This window comes from Nicotiana tabacum, chromosome 16 (genome assembly GCF_000715075.1).
Source record: "Nicotiana tabacum cultivar K326 chromosome 16, ASM71507v2, whole genome shotgun sequence".
Taxonomy (NCBI): Eukaryota; Viridiplantae; Streptophyta; class Magnoliopsida; order Solanales; family Solanaceae; genus Nicotiana; species Nicotiana tabacum.
Genome location: NC_134095.1, coordinates 77,388,737 through 77,404,265, shown reverse-complemented (window position 1 = coordinate 77,404,265; position 15,529 = coordinate 77,388,737).

Here is a 15,529-nt window from a genome sequence, read left to right as displayed (position 1 = left end):
ACGACCCGATACCATAATAGTACTAATGAGGAATTCAGTCCGATCCCATAGAAATAGTAAAACTTTGACGGGTCACTGGCCCCACTCACGAATATATGTGTGAGTTATGAAATTCAAGAAAATTTCGAACAATTGCGTACAACGTGGGAGAAATTCGTAAAAGGAAGTATAATTTCTGCGACTAATCAGGTAGTGCGTCAAGTATCTGAAGTAGCAAGTTTAATATTCTGCGCAAGTCTAGTCTAAGGATAAATTAAAACTTAAAGAATTTAAACAATCAAGAATAACTCAAATATAATTAAAACATGGTGTGAGTCAAAGTCTACCCGGACATAATCAAGAATTCTAGAATTCACACAGACACTCATCAACTCATACGTGTGTAGCTTCCCTAATACATAGAACGTAATAAATATATATCTCCTACGGGGTAAATTCCCTCTTACATGGTTTTACGAAAGACTTACCTCGCTCCGAAATTTGATAACCAGCTCCAATACCTCTCTAAGACCTCAACAAATATCAAACAATTCGAAACTAGTCAAAGAACGTGCAAACTAATCAAAATATACTCCAAAACTTATAATGTAATCAATTAGAAACAATTCTCAACTCCACATGAAAAGTCAACAAATTCAACCCCCGGGCTATGTGCCCGGATTCCAAAACTTCTCGAAGATAAATACTACTCACAGCACCACAAACTCAAATTTATAATTTATTCTCAATTCCATCTCCAATTTCGTAGTCAAAACTCAAAAATATTATTTTAGGTTTTCTTTCAAAATCCCACAATATTTACCCTAAATCATGAATTTACAAGCCTAAATTTATACATGTGCATGAAGTATAATCAAAAGTGGGTTAGAAGAACTTACCCTCAATAGGTATATGAAATGACTCTCTAAAATCTCCCAAAAATTGGCTCCAAAATAGAAAACGAGATGAGAATGAGTTAAGTCCCTATTTGCATTTTTATACACAGGTTCCTCTTCGTGATCGCGGAAATACCCTCGCTATCGCGAAGGCCAAATCTTCTCAAAAGTCTTCTACACAAACACGAAAGAGAGAGAGAGAGAGAGAGAGAGAGAGAGAGAGAGAGAGAGAGAGAGAGAGAGAGAGTATGCGAACGTGGTGCCTTCCAGGCCTAACGATCGCGAAAGTGGACCTTCACGAATGTGAAGGCCAATCTCCAGACCTAGCCTCTCCTTCATGAACGCGACCCCCTGTCACGAATGTGAAGTACCTATGCATCACGCCTTCGTGAACGCGACTACTCCACAACAAATGCAAAGCAAAAACCACCTCTTGCTCAAATCTTTCATTGCAAACGCATGCTTCCCACCGCGTTCATAAAGAACAAAACCACAACCAACAACCAACAACTAATAGCTGCAAAGCACTCCAACATGGTCCAATACTACCCTGAAACACACCCGAGGCCACAGCGATCCCGTCCAATTATACAAGCCAATCCCAATACCTTATCTAAACTTATCCAAAGGCTCAAAATGCGAATAATAACATCAAAACTAAGAATCAATGATCAAAATCGTTTTGTTAACTTTCAAACCTTCAAACGTCACCGAACGCGTCCGAATCACACTTAGACATTCCGATTTATGACCCAAAGTCACACACAAGCTCCAATTAACTAAAGGAACCTATCCAAGGTCCCAGAACACCGTTCGAAGTCCAAAAACACTAAAGTCCACTCTAGGTCAAACCTAGTTTATTCAAAACCTTCCAAAATGCAAACTTTCGATAATAAGTGTTGAATCACTCTCGGACCACCCGATACTCAAATCGAATATACGCCCAAGTCCAAAATCACCTTATAAACCTATAGGAACCTTCAAATCAAAATTTTGAGGTCGTTTATTCAAAATTCAGACCTTGGTCCACTCTTCCACTTAAAGCTCCCCAAATTGAGAATTATTCTTCCAAATCAACTTTGAACTTCTCGAAAAACAAAACTGAGTACACGTACAAGCCATAATATATATAGTGAAGCTACTCAAGGTCTCAAACCACTAAATGACATGCTAGATCTCGAAATGATCAATCAGGTTGTTACAATATGCTAGTGAGCTAGGTTCTCTTGCTGATAAGGAGAAATGAGGGAACTTGAGTGGCTTGAGTAGAACCTCAAAAAGGAAGAAAATTGCACTTGTTTATGAAAGAAAAGAACCATTAGTTGAAAGTAAAAACTGTTAAGAAAATATATGGATAACGAAATGAAAGAAATAAAAATAACAAATCTTGTCTCTTACTAGTGGCTTATGAACAAAGCGGTCCTTAAAGAAAGAGGAAATATTTTGGGGAGTAAGGCTGCTTGATGATAGTTGAAGTTGGGTGGTGAATAAAAATATTGCACTTAAAGTCACGTGTGTGATATATTTATGTGCTTAGAAGGGTTGGTCATTCTTTTCTAAATATATCCTACCCGTCCTTTATCCAAAATTGCAGCCATAATAAATTCCTAATTGATTTTAAACCGAGTAGGCCTACATTAGTAACAATTTACATAAAGGTAAGCCTATGGTACCGTATGCAAGCATATGGCTTCTTTGCGAGACAGAGTGTATTATTTATATATATGAGTCCTTAAATTATATTTGAACGGTTGATTTGAATGTGTGTACTGGTTACTCTCTTTATTTTATTATGATGGCACATGGTTCCGCAAAAACTATGTTGGTTTATTAAATTTCTCGATTAGAGTGAGTGTTGAAGCCAATAGATGATTTGTGGCATTGAGTCAATTCTTGAGGCTGGGTTGTTATGAGCTTGTTATCTTTATAATTTGAAAGTTTGAGTTTGTTGTAATAATAAAGTTGGGCGAAATGTGTGTAAATTGTATTTATTAAGGCTTAATTAATTCTATCAACCAAGCTCATATGTGTAGCGGCTATGAATATATGTTATTCCTTGAGGTGCTTGAGAGTTAGAATGGGAGTTGGTTGACTCATGGGCGAGCATTGCTTGAGCGTGGGGGTGTTGATGTCCGGCTAAAACTACTTCTTTTTGACATTGTGTGCTTTACGTTTTAGTATAATATTGATTATAATTGTAATGTTTTAGGAAGTAGAATTAATAAAGTTGTGTGATTTTTATACCAAAATAAAGAAGTTGAGCACGGAAGGAAGTCAACTACAAGGTTGCACTGATGGCAGCTGATCAGCCGTAAAAAGGCGTGAGGAGCTCAGGAATGCGACCAAACCAACTGCGATATATGGAGTGGTTGTCACGATCCAATTTCTCCCTCTGTGAGTTGTCGTAACCGCACTTAGTCTCTACGACTGGTAAGCCTAACATTTTTGCGGAAAATGAACAAAAGCATGAAAATAAACTACTAACAGTAACAATATCTAATAAGCAACTGAATGCAACTCGGCATATACAATTATCGCTTCTGAAAAAGTACGAAACAATTCCCAAAATTCGAAAATCCGCAAGTCACAAGCCACTAAGAAGTCTTAATTCTTCTATACATCAATTATACAGAAGGAAAGAAAAATGAACATAGGGGGATAGAGGGGGACTCCGAGGATCTACAGGCACGGGCAGATCTACCTTGAAATCTCCGATAAGCAACAACGACTGCACCTAGTGATGAGGCTGGTAAGATGAACCTGGATCTGCACACGAAAAACATGTGCAGGAAAGAGCATGAGTACACCACAACGGTACCTAGTAAGTGCCAAGCCTAACTTTGGTCGAATAGTGATGAGATCAAGTCAGGTCCCTATTGGTATAAATATAATAAAATAAGACAGAATGAAATATTACAGTAAAAATAAATATGAAAATCTAACAGGAATAGAATTCAATGAAAGACAACAGCTCAGAACACAGTGATACAACAGGAGATCACCTGGGATACCGTCTTGTAGTCCCAAACCTAAATGTGTAGAGGGATCTCCCAGAATACCATTTTGTAGTCCAAAAGTAAATATTCAGTGCTGGGGAATCTCCCAGAATACCATTCCGTAGTCCCAAAGTGAATATGCAGTACAGAGAGATCTCCCGGAATACCGTTCCGTAGTCCTAAAGTAAATATGCAGCTCAACCAATAGAAATAATAGTCACAACAAGAAAACCTACAATTTAGACTAAGTTCCAAGTAAAGAAAACAAGTAATTTTACTAAACATACTGCACAAAGTTCAAATAGGCAGTTAAAACATGTAGACATGTTATTCTAACTAAAACAGGATAGTTACATATTCTAGTGTAGTTCAAATAAGGAGAAACAGGTTATGACTTAGTGGAAATGGGGTTTTACAACAGATAGCTCGTGTACTTACTCGTCACCTCACATACATGACGCTCACATATCAAAACAATACCAAATCCTAAGGGGAGTTCCCCCACACAAGGTTAGGCAAGCCACTTACCTCGAATCAAGCTCAAATCAATCCGTAACAATGCTCTTTCCATGAATATCCGGCTCTAGATGGTCCAAATCTAGACAAATCAATTACATAAAGTAAATATAGCTACAACCAACTAATCTAGTTAATGAAATCAAAGCTGATGCAAGAAAATAGGAAAATGCCCAAAAAGCCTCCTCGGGCCCACATCTCGAAATCGGATAAAAGTCATAAAATATGAACACTCATTCACTCATGAGTTCACTAGTACCAAAATTATTCAAATTCGATGTAAAAATCTCGATCAAAACCCCAAAATTCGGCCTGAGAACTTTTCCCAAAGTTTCCCCAATTTTCCAACTCAAATCTCTAACTACAAGGTAAAATCAACTATAGATTAATGGAATACAACCAAAAACGAGTTAGGAATCATTACCCAATAACTCCATCAAAAAATCCTTCAAAGAATCGCCAAAATTCGAGCTCTCAAGTCCAAAAATGATGAATGAATTCAAACCCTCGATTTTGCCCTTTTTCTGCCAGTCAAACCGCACCTGCGGTCCATTAACCGCTTCTACGTCTAGAGCTCCGCACATGTGGAAATTCATTAATCCTTCAAACTCCGCACCTGCTCACATATATCAGCATCTGTGGATGCACTTCTGCGCTAACTCGTCCGCTTCTGCGGAAACTTCACTCCTTCCTCAAGTTCGCTTCTACGATCACTTCTCCGCAGATGCGGCTCCGCTTTTGAGGCTCTTGCGTCACATCTACGATCATTGACCCTCACACCTAAAATCGTACCTGCGACCTCATCCTCGCTTCTTCGGGGCCGCACCTGCGGAACTCCCACCGCATGTGTGAAAGCACCAGAACCAGCAAACTTCAGAATATGCACAAGTCCAAGTTTCATTCCGTTAAGCTTCTGAAACACACCCGAGGCCTCCGGGACTTCAACCAAACATATCAACTAATCCTAAAACATCTTAGGAACTTAGTCAAGTCCTTAAATCATATCAAACAGCGCTAATTTCACGAATCACCCTCCAATTCAAATTTAAAGAACTTGAAACTTCCAAATTCGACAACCGATGCCGACACAACCCAAACTACGTCCGATTGATCCCAAATTTTGCACACAAATCATAATCAACATTACAGAGCTACTCCAACTTTCAGAATCGGATTTCGACCCCAATATAAAAAATTTCACTACCGATCCAAAACTCCAAAAATTCAATTTTCGCCATTTGAAGCCTAAGGACCTCAAAAATATAATTCGGACACGCCATTCCGAAGTCGTCTTCACATATTTTTGACTATGGTCCAAATTCTAAAATTTAAGCCTCCATTTAGGGACTAAGTGTCCAAACACTTCCAAAAACCAAAATGAAACCTCCCGACAAGTCACAATAGCAGAAATAGATATGGGGAAGCAGTTAATAGGGGATCAGGGCTCTAACTCTCAAAACGACCGGCCGAGTGGTGCACCTGCGGGTCTTTCCGATGGGAATTCTTTTTCAGCTTTATTTGGCTTGGTTATTTTCGTCCAGGCTTTACCTTACCCATATAAATATCCTTAAACTCGTTTTTTTGTGAGAAGGATAGATATATTTTTTTAGGCTAAAGGCTACTGGAGCATATTAAGAGCACATGATTACATAGTTTTCCTTCCTTTCTTCCATAATTTGTAGTTTTAATGCTTTTAATTGTTAATATGCTTGTTAGCATGACTATGAGTAGCTAATTTCTTATTTAGAATTTTGATTAAACTTCTTATTGGATAAATTCTTGTCACGTTTAATATAATGAGACCTCTTATTTCTCTATTTATCAACTACATTCTTAATTCAAGTTGATTGAAGGATCTTCAATTTACTGCACCTATTTATTATGTGTTCCTCGAGAGAGAATACATATCTGGATAGTTATTGTACAATGTCACTCTCTAAGTTTATGAGAAATCAAAACGGCGGATTAAAAAGTAGGATTAGATAGAACGAAGATTTGTCGTGGTTAGAGTGAGTGGTAAGAAATGTTAACTAGAGTAGTTCGAGAGAAGACATCTAGTAAGTTACTGCAATTGCTCGAAAGAGAATCAAGGTAAAGTAAAGAACTAACTATCAATAAAGAATAATCAAACGAGATTATAGGTAACATAACAGGAAGGATTACGACAATTAGGGACAACATAACTCTATTCTTCCTTAATCTCGTCTACAAATCTTTGCTTAATTAGTTGATAATTTACTGTATTTATATTATTTGTAATTAGATAGTTCAAACATACAAAAATCTTTACTTGAATATTTTGGAGAATCGATTTGCTTGAATTCTTTTGATAAATTAAGTTGTGATTGATAGGTTACCCTGTGGGATTCGATGATGGACTCTATATCAAATTACATTTGCAACAATTGCTAATCCTTTTGTTATGCATAGTTGGGCATGATCACATACATAGCACACGCAACATCTAGGATATATGCACTTGTGTTTTCTTTTTTAACACATTATTTTGGTTCTTCAAGTTATTTTTTTTTGTTACTTTGGTTCCGGACTCATGAAAGCATAAAATAATAAAGTGAAGAGAAGAACGAACATGAGATGAATTATTGATGAGATTATGTGCAATATGGGAAGAAGCGATAGAAGTGGATGTAATCCCTATTTTTTAGCTATAAAGTATTTATTAGGCGTGTAAGCAATTCAGCATAGTACTTCTATTTTAGTTTTTAAGTTAAGAGTGTAAATTTGACTCTCTTTCTATAAAGGATAGTTTTATCTATGGCTGTCCAATGGGATGGGCCGTCCCGTCCCATCCCGTTTCAAGTTAAATGGGATGGGCCAATGTTAAACGGGACACGGGATGGGACGGGACGACCATTTCGTCCCGTTTGTACCGTCCCGTTTCGTCCTGTCCCGCCCCGTCCCGCATCTCGCCAGATTGTTTTTAAAACTAGCCATTGGGCAACGGCTTAAATTGCAAAAATAGTCGTTGCCAACGGTCCAAACAGCCCCTACCCCCTCCACCCCCCCACCCCCCAAACTTTTAATATAACCCCTAAGTTTATTAAATTATACCTTGGCCCTATTTTCTACTATAAATACCCTAATTTTTCTTCATTTTTTCCCACAAAAAATCAATCTTCTCTCTCAAATCTCTGACATTCTAATATTCTATCTATATTCTATATTATTCTCTCAATTTTGTTACTATCAAGTATCAAGTATCAAGTGATAACTTTCAAGTTTCAACTTTCAAGTATTTGGGCAAATTTTTTCCCTATTCCCGAAGTTTATTTAATTTCTACTCTACTTAACCCATCTTTAAAACTAAGAGGTGCAAAGGGACTTGTTCGTAAAATTTATGAGAATTTAGAAATTCAAGAAAATGAACAATCATCTCTCGAAAACTGCCAAGCTTGCATATATTCTTATGCTAGATAAATGTTTGATAAATATAAATCTATGGATACAACTGGTTGTGAAACTGCTCCTTCTACTTCTAAGTCAAAAGCAGAAGTTTTATGGGAAGATATGGATATAATAGGTTTTGATTCCTCTATTATTCTTATCTTAATCAAGGATTGGAAAATATTAAAGACGAAGAAGGCAAGGAACAACTTTTGTCATGGCGGAGGGAGCGTGGAAAGGCTTTTCCAACACTTTCAATTATGGCCTGAGATATCCTGGCTATTCAAGCATCATCAGTAGCATCGAAGAGTGCTTTTAGCGCGACAAGATTTCAAATTGGAGATCATAAACATTCATTAGTGGAGGACAATATAGAGATTTTCATATTATTCAGAGATTTGATTAATCCAGAAAGAAGAAATCTTGATTTTGAAAAATTAATCACTAGGGAAGAAGAAGAATACAATGAGATACTAACCACTGGGAGCGATGACGACATGGAGCTCATGGAACATCAATCAACATTGCCAATTCCAGCAGAATGTCCGAGAGATATTATTGATAAGTTACAAAGAGGCTATATAGGAGCTTACAAATATTAGTATGATAATTTGTAATTGGCTACTAAGAGGCCTAATTCAAACAGAACCCTTCCTAGAAGGTGGCTGCATAGATTAGGTGCTCTTCAAAAGAATTATATTTGTATTTAGGATTTGAAAGTTCTATTAATAAAATAAAAGGCTCTAAGCGTTGAATTTTATTTATGAATTGTCTTAGTTATTTAATAGTTAATACTTTGAAATTATATTAAATAAATTATAACTCTATTATAAATTTATAATTACTAGAATATTTCATTACAAATCTTTTGTTTTAATATTTTATATATCTTTACTTAGTTTTCTAATTTTCATTTTAACATAGTAACATTTAAGTTTATTAAATAAGTGAAAAATCTAGCCGTTGTAAACTTTAAAAACATAGTAATTTTCAAAAACCTAGACGTTTTTAAAAAAAAAACACTTAAGGCCTACGAACCCGTCCTGTCCCGTCCCATTCCGTCCCGTCCCATCCCGTTTGTTAGCAGGACGGGATGGGACGAATGTTTCGTCCCGTTTGTCCCGTCCCATTTCGTCCCGTCCCGCCACAGTCCCGCTTAAATGTCGTCTCGTCCCGTTAATTTGGTCCCGTCCCATCACGTCCCGTCCCGTTGGACAGCCATAGTTTTAACTTATCACTCCCCTTTTTGACATTACACTGTTTTCCCGACAAAATCTATTCAAATTAATATTTAAGATCATTTTGAGATGTCAAATCGCCGTGAATGAACCTCACTTGCGACTGTTGTATTTCTTACCAACGGGTTTGTTAATGATTCGGTTTGGATCGATTGTTTCTACAAAGAAATCAAATCAAGTAAGTCGGTTCTTAAAGTGTTGGTACCAAACCAAACCAACTAAGTTAGTTTGGTAACAATTTGGTTTTTGTCGGTTTTTCGGATTTTTTGAGTATTTATCCGGTTTTTTCTTAAATATGAGACATACATGACCAAACACATATTCGGGTGACTACATTTTTAATTAAACACTATCAAACCAATTGCTCTTTCAGAAATCTATCATTTACCATGATATATTGATGATGATTGAATCAAATAGTGATGAATAATTTATGTACTAAATTAAAAGTAGATTATTTTTAACATGTGTATACGGTGAAATCAGAGGGTCCAATTTCTCGTCATCAAAGCACCTCAGAAGACCATCTCGAAGTCTCAAGGCGATTAAGGTTATGGTCGAGTTTCCTCCCTTGAGGTTCGTCGACGGTCGACCTAATGACAATGTTGACTACGACTGTGATAGAGATGGGGAGTTCCCAAGGTACACGGCTAGGACTGACAGAGCCTAGTAGTACCCTAGCCCTGAATCAGGGTGTCATATAGCTGTCACATCCCTTTATTCTTATAATTAATATATTTTGTACTATGTTGGGATTTCCCTCCTATATAAAGGGGATCCTTATCATTTTGTAACCTCTGTTGCTACAGTTGCTCCACACGAAATATACAAGAACATTTCATTTGCTCTCTAACATACTTTCTTGATATTATTGCTTTCATTTATTATCTTCATATTTGTTCTTTATTTATTGCTTATCATTGGCCATAAAGAGCCTTTGTTGAATTATCTATAACTGTTAGTCACACCTCGACCCCCCTCGATAGCTACCGGCTGAGCTCCAGAATCGACCTCGAGGCCCCTATATCGACAAGCTCGAGGCCCCGATTATTGAGCTATCAGTTTGATTATCCCCCTATCTTTAACTCTCATTTCATTTCTAAGTCTCACATACATAGCATCGACTGCTTAACAAACTAGCATAAAAATAGATTACGTATTTTTAGAATCCCATAATCAAATTTAATTGTTATTACTATTTTTACGGTAAACAGTTTGGCGCTTACCGTGGGGCTAAAAATAATAATGATTATTTTCTTGCTGATTTCGTCACACAACACAAGTTATCTTTCACAGTTTTTCTTGTCCAAGATGTTCGATTTCAGGTCAAAATGTCTAACGCAGTGAATGGAGGTGAAAACAACAATCTTGAGGACCATGGAGAAAATGGTGTGGGTGTTCCAGATGTTGGTGTGCCACCACAAAACCCTGGGAATGCACCAGAACCAATCCCCGTGGACGCGGTCTCACGCGACGCCCAACGCATCGACATAAGCTCCCACACTGACAGGATCATGCACCAAGGGGATCCACAAGAAGCTTAGAAAACCCCGAACAGGGAAGAGAATGAGGTTAGCCTTCATGTTATTTTTGAAATGTTACAAACACAACAACTAGCTATTGCTCAGCTGCAAAGTCACCAGAAGTCTCCCAGCACGATAGCACCGGGGACAACTCCCCCAGCCGAATAGGAACTAGAGAGATTGACCAATAACGGGTCGATAGCCGACCCTGTCATCGTAAAAATGCTCAAGGACCTTACCAGGAGGATCGAATTGGGTGAGAAAATGATAGAAGCCAATGACAAAAAGGTAGAAACCTACAACTCCAGGGTCGATCAAATTTCGGGTGCACCCCCGGTCCTGAAAGGTGTGGATTCGAAGAAGTTCATACAATGGCCGTTACTAGAGGAAGCTGCCCCAAAACCCATTCCAAAGAAGTTTAGAATTCCATAACTCCCAAAGTACAACTGGACCTCAGACCCCAATGAACACGTTACTGCCTACACTTGCGCAGTGAAGGGCAACGATATAAAGGACGACGAGATCGAGTCCGTCTTGCTAAAGAAGTTCGGAGAAACACTCTCGAAGTGGGCCATAATGTGGTATCACAACCTATCCCTTAACTCCATAGACTCATTTGCCATGCTAGCAGACTCTTTCATAAAAGCACATGACGGTGCCATCAAAGTAGCAACGAGGAAATCAGACGTCTTCAAGATCAAGCAAAGGGAGAACGAGATGCTGCGAGAATTCATATCTCGCTTTCAAATGGAACGAATGGAACTACCACCGGTCTTTGACAACTGGGTAGTGCAGGCCTTCACTCAAGGTCTAAATGAGTGAAGCTCGGTGGCTTCGAGGCAGCTGAAAGAGAATCTGATAGAATATCCTGCCGTAACCTGGTCGGATGTCCACAACCGATACCAGTCAAAAATCAGGGTCGAAGATGACCAGCTGTGAGCCCCCTCGGGCTCAGTATACCCAAGTAGGCTCTTGGCGAAAGAGCCGAAACCAAACAAAGAAAGATACCAGCTGTACAACGAAGACAGGAGGAACGCCCTGAGGCGCAATCCACCTCGCGACGATCGAAGGATAGACCGAGGACAGAATCCTCGGGGAATCATCAACAGAGTCAGATTCGATAGAAACGCGGGGCCAACGGAGGCACCTTGCTTATCAGAATACAACTTCAATGTCGATGTATCGGACATCATGTTCGCCATCAGCAAAATCAGAGACTCCAGATGGCCCAGACCTGTACAATCGGATCCTTCACAAAATAACTATAATTTTTTGTGCGAATTTTACAACATACACGGACACAAGACCGAAGATTGCCGGAAACTTTGGGAGGAAGTGGCCAAGTTACTCGACAATGTCCATCTTCGTGAATTCCTTAACGACCTAGCCAAAAATCGGCCTCGGGAAAGGAAAACAGCCAAAAGGGACAAGGTAGACGAGCCGTAACATGTCATCCACACGATCTTTTGAGACAACCGCCACTAGCCGAAACTCCAAAGTCCCCTCCAACAGAGGGACTAAGAAATAAATCAACGCCAAGATAGCAACCACGAGATGCGCCCTCGGCCGTATCTGAATAAAGGACCGTACCGCGTCCTCCAAGTGAATACCAAAGATCAAAAGTGTCGTCGCCACTTAGGTATAATTAACCTTTGTGCAGGCGCCCGACCAAGACAGTCAAAGCACTAACCCAACCCAAAGACCTTAAGGTTTTAAAGCATCCGTTGCACTCTTTTTCTTCGACCGAGTTTTTATCCCGAAAAGGGTTTTACCGGCAAGGTTTTTAATAAGGCAACCTCCACATGCTACCTAAGGAAGACTCAACAAGTATTCAATGCTTTTTTCTCAATCAATCTTGAACACTGGGGGGCATCCCTCCTAGAAGGCCATTCGCTCGGAAAAGCCAAGAAACGCCAAATGGGGTCCCAATAGGAAAATGATATGCCGAGCCAAACGATCGAACGAACCGTGTCTGTATAGCCGGACCCCCGATGGCGAAAACATGTACACTTGTACCAAATAATTGAAGAATATTTTTCATCAAAAGCATCTCACACTCCAAACGAAGCTCGACACCTCCACAAAAATGACTTCTCCGCCAAAAATACCCCGAACACTCGGGGACTGGTGTCAACAATTCAATACTTGAATGACCTTCGGGTCGGGAATCCAAGCTCATAAGCCCTCAATAAGGAAACTTGAAAATCATGAAATGTCTCCAAGTCCAAAAACATCCCGAACACTCGGGGACTGGCGTCAAAATCTCAAAAAACTCACGACCTCAGGGTCGGAATCTCCAAATCATAAGTCCTCAATAAGGCAGTACAAAGTTTACAAGTAACGGCTTCCGAGCCAAAAAATCCTCGATGACTCGGGGACTTTCGCCAATCGCCATTCATTAAAACAACCCGAGGCCATAACACCCCAAGCAGGAAGACTCCGTCTCGTAAGACCTACATAAGGCAACAACTATATCTGTAAGACCTCAAGCAAGGCATGAACCACACTTGTACCAAGTGACAATATCTGTAAGACCTCAAGCAAGGCATGAACAATACTTGTACCAAGTATCCAAAACTGTAAGACCTCAACGACATGAATAACTTGTAAGACCTTACTAAAGGCATAAACCCGATCTCAAAGTTTCGGCTGTATATCGAACTTGTATGACCCCTAAAAAGGCATACCCTCGATATAAATGCCGAAACTACTTCACTCGGGACTCAAAGGCTCCGGCCGAACACAAGTGACTCCAGTCACACGACTGGACCAGCCGAACTAATGCGACTCAAGGATGCCCGACCGTCGCTACAAAATCACAGGCCTTCAATTACTTCGAATCTACTTCGAAAAGAACTAGTTAAACAGGCTACCCTCGATACAGGCAAAAGAGCTTCGACCATGTCAGCTCCTAAACACCGGCTTCGAGATACTCAGCCTCCGATCCAAACGTCTCGAGGTTCTCGATCATCGCCATATAATGCAGTCGAGGTTTTTTATTAAGCCATCGAAGAGTCGGGCAAACACTATTTCAAAAAATCCTTATCGAAGGGAAAAATAAAGCCTACATAAAAGGTCGTTTCGATCCAAAGCGTAAGAGCCATTGTCGCCAGCTTAATGAGCCTCAGGGCCACACACATAAAAGGTCGCTTCGACCCAAGGAATAAGAGTCGCTGTCGCCAGCCCGCACAAATACAAAACTTTAGGGTCGAACGAGCTCGAGTCGTAACCCGATTCAGAGACTGAACCTAAGATAGTTAACTAAATATGAATAAGAGCAATGTGTAATATCCATTGTCGCCACCCCACACTAAAAAGGCCGCATCGGCCCAAGGCGTAAGAGCCATTGTCGCCAGCCAATATAAAAGGTCACATCGACCAAGTGCGTAAGAGCCTATGGGACAGCCTAATGAGCCCCAGGGCCATATCACGACTCTAAGGAGTCATACCAACTCAAAAACCAGTTCACCTGACCAAGTTCAAGACAGAAAGGGATACAAAAGAAATAAAGCCGCAAGGTTTTCTTTTATACACATATGCGAAGAAAATGCAATCTCCATCTACAAACATGCTTTGAAAATGCTACATAAAAATGCGAAATATACGCCCCCTGGGGGCTACGGCCTGCCGGCCTTATCTTTGCTTTCTTCAGGGTCGGATAGAAGTAACCGAGCATCACGCTCGTCTGCCCTCGCTCATGCCAACTTTTTCAAGAGAACAAAACCCCTGGCACGGATCTCCTCGAGAGTCTTTCTCCGAGACTTGCAACGAGCATATTCTTAAACCCTCTCTTCGCGGTCGAGAATCCTTCTCAGCTCAGCTTGGGCATCGACAACATCCTTTGAATAGATCGCTATCTCCTAATCAGCTATAGTTCGGTGCATTACAGCTTTAGCTCAGGCATCAATGATCTCAGCCCTGACCTTCGAAAGCTCAGACTCGAGCTTCATTATAATTTCTATCTGCACCAAAACATTATCACGAGCTAAGCTAAGTTGAGCCTCAAAAGCGGGAACTTTAACCAGAGCATCCTTCCCCTCTAAAGCCTGAGCCTCTGCCCGAGCTTTTAGCTCATCATACTCACGGCTAGCCTGGCCAACTTCATCCTAAAGGCGCTCCAGGGCCTCTGTCATTTTTTGCAAACTGAAATAAATGAAGTGTTAGCTTCAGGATCCAGAAGGTGAAATGCACGCTCACCCGGGATATAAAATTACCTACTCTAAGTGGTTTTCGTAATTCAAGCTCTGACCCACCTCATACCGCAAATGTACCAACTCGACTTCCTTTTCATCACAAAGGAGCCTAAGGGATCTCTCCTCATCCAACCGCAGCCTGGCTTCACAACGAAGCAGCCTGGGCTTAAGCTTGTTGAATGCTTGCAAAAGAAAACCCAATAAGGAAGGAAAGACGCGAAGCTCGAAAGGCCTATGCTGAAACTCACCGCGAAGTGAAGCCGCTGGACTTCCTCGAAGGCCAAACGCACATCTGCCGACCTAGTTTCCCCATCCCCGAAAGGACCTACTCCGGTCGAGGCACGGTCGCTCGGCGTATGCAACCCTAGTTTTCTAGTATCCCTTGAACTACTATCGACGGAAAAAGAGGGCGACGACAACGAGGAAACCATCTTTCCAGAACTAGGAACTACGGACGTAGCAGTCTCGGATGATGTTTCCGCTCCGAAGCCCTGATCCCGTTTTACTTTGCTTTGAGCGTCGTCGCATTGTAAGAGAATCTCTCGCCTATTGTTGTCATTCTTTAGCCTGGAAGCCGACAAACTCTCCCCCTCTCCAGAGGAGCACGACCTCACCTCGACAGGTTCTCCGATGCCTATAACAACAAGATTAATACGCATAAAGGGGAAATGCTTCTCCAAATGAAGGAAGGGAAAGGAAAAAATAGCACAACACGTACCATGATATTTTGCTTCCCATCTGCCCCAGGACAAAACTCGCCACTTGCGCTCATCACTGGTCGAG